The sequence below is a fragment of the Vulpes vulpes genome, chromosome 2, assembly GCF_048418805.1.
Source record: "Vulpes vulpes isolate BD-2025 chromosome 2, VulVul3, whole genome shotgun sequence".
Taxonomy (NCBI): Eukaryota; Metazoa; Chordata; class Mammalia; order Carnivora; family Canidae; genus Vulpes; species Vulpes vulpes.
This window is the reverse complement of record NC_132781.1, coordinates 26,174,134-26,176,831: the sequence shown is the minus strand read 5'-3', so window position 1 is coordinate 26,176,831 and position 2,698 is coordinate 26,174,134.

Below are 2,698 nucleotides of genomic sequence, written 5' to 3'. Positions count from 1 at the left end.
TGTGCCTGTGCTGTCTGGGGATAAACCTGGGTGGAGCTGCTTACTCTTTGGTTGGTCCTTAGCCATGGTCTATTGTGCACACCAAGGAACAACCTCAAAGCAGAAAAGAGGCCTATCAGAGTGAGGAGATGAGAAGGGGGAGTATGCTTGAGGAGGGGATTACTTTAGCACCACCTCCCTGGGGAGAAGGAAGAGGAGAGATTGTGCCTGAGGGTATCACAGCAAACCAGCCCACTTCCCGCCTGATCCCATCCCAGGCCTGGTCCTGGGAGGAGTGGGTAGGAGGAACTTCAGGGGAAGCAACATGGTCATGTCCTCTGCTGGAACCATCTTTGGGGGAAGCCCGGGCTACAGCCCCCAGAATGGCCACTTGGCAGACTGCTCCCTGACTCTCTAGATCCAGTGTGGAGAGGCCAGATGGACTGAGGTCCTTTCAATGGTGAGGCAGAATGAGTGACAAATGGGCTTCTTTCCATGCACCTGGAGAGAGGCACACCCTCCTCACATCCTTTTCTGGTTCTTGGTTTCTCTCAAACCATAAAAAGCAGCCAAGGATCTAGCTTTAGGAATACTCAGTCTGGGCCTAGAGTGGGTGGCGGCCAACCTTCATTGTCAGTACAGCCCAAGACCATCGAGGCTTAGCTTCAAGTGGAAGGGTCCAGAAGAAAGTGTCACCTGGGGCAGAGGGTCATCCTGGCCTTTGGAGGTAGGCAGTTTTGGCTGCAGCTGTGGTGGGGCGTATAGAGTCCCGTGGCTCACATCCAAGGACCCTCAGCTCTGCAGGCAGGAGCTTCGGGGTTTGGGGACACAAGCCCCACAATTTAGGATGTCTGCATGAACTTGCCACTTTGTTCTCTCAGGGCATGACCCCATATTCTCCACCTGCAGATTTTTGCAGGGGTGACCCAGAGTTTTTTGGGGTTCACTTTGGCTCCCTTTTTGTCGGGTCTCATGTACCAAGGCCCAGCTGGGAAGATTGCTGGGGGCATGTTTGTCAGCTCAGCACTGTCCCTGCCGGTCTTCTGGAGAAGCAGGAAGGGGCAGATGCAAGAGGCTCTTCCCTCCTACAAAGCGTTGTTGCCCCAAGGAGAGGAGGTGGCTGCTTCATGGGGTGGGCCAGCAGAGCCACAGTTGGGTGGTGGTGCAGACAGTGACGGTAGGGCCTCCTCATGGCTTGGTAGCAACTGAGGAGTAACCATAATGCTTTATGAGCATTAACCATTTCCTGACCCACCAGCCTCTCTCCACCTGCCCATACATGCACATACTTTCTTCAGGCTTTGGCTTCTCTGTCTCCTCTCCCCCACTGATGTTCTTTCCTGGAAACAAGTCAAGCCCTGTTGCTGTTGCCACCATGGAAACCCTTCCACAGGAGCCTGCTCTGAATCCCAGGGCAGCCCCCGCCCCTGGGCTGGGGTCTGCTGTCCTTCCCTCCTCCCAAAGAGGTGAAATGGGGCCTCTTTTCAAACCCTGGAGCTCTCCATCAGTGGCCCTTTCCTCCTAGTTGAAGGGCTCTAACTGGGCATTATGTGTAAGAGTATTATGAAAAAAAAAGCTCTCTTCAAGGCACCTGTGGCTAGGAATGTTGAATATTCACCTCTGCAGGCCCAGATCCCAAAGCGCTGTGCAATTGGCTGGTGAATCAGCTTCTGCTGGTCCTTTTTTCAAATACTTTTGTAGCTGGGCAGGTGAGCCAGCTGCTACAGTGGCAGTACCACACAGAATACCTTGCTCCTCTGGGAATAGCCCTATAATCAAGAAAAGCTGAGGGAACCAGGTAGGCATGCAGCTTCCGTCTGGACCTTCCCCAGGGTGAGCCTCAGATTAGGGTACCACATGCCCTCCTCTCCCAGAAATCTAGGCATCATCCCATCCTTCCCTTAGCCACCCTAAGCCCCTGGCCTGGCTTCAGGCCCCTAGTACACACCTCTCTGCTGACTCCTGGGTGGCAGCCCCAAGAATCCTCCCTCACCAGCATCCCTCAGGAAGCTCAGCAGCTTTCCACTGCCTGGACCTTGCTGGGGCGTCCCATGGTGTAGAAGCAAGGAAGGGGGAAGCCCTGGGGAGCATGAGGGAAGACTCAGTGAAGCACCAGATTCAGGGTCAGTAAGTAAGAGAACAGAGCCCAGCCCTTCTGTCCCTATGTCACTCTCCCCACCCCCTTTAGTTCTCTCCAGTGAAACCAAGGAACAGCGCTCACTCAGCATTTCTGAGATGCGCTCAGTGTAGAGATACCACTCCTCTCTGGCCACCAGCTCATTCTCCAGTGGTCTGGCAGCCACTTCTGATGCCCTTCAGGTAGAGTCAGAGAAAGCCTCCTCCTCCTGTGCCCACCTCTCCAACCTCTCTGGTCCCTAGAATTGCGCTTGTGGGGGTGGGGGTGCGGGATACATCAGAGCATGTGGAGGTTGCAGGTCAGACAATTCCTTCTGCTTTCCATATCCAGACTCCCATGTGGTGCCCCATCCCTGGGGAAAGGCCTGACAGTATTGTAGCCACCACCTCCCTCTCTCATGAAGTCAGTGCTCTAGACTTTCCCCTGGTTGCTCAGGAGAGGGTGAGTTTCCAGTTGCTTGGAGAGCTGGAATGTCTTAAGACCTTTGTCCTCACCAGCAGCTCCCAGCACCGGGTCCCGTTTAACAATAACAATAACAATAACCAGCCAGGATGCTAAGACCTTATTTTTTGTATCTGCAAT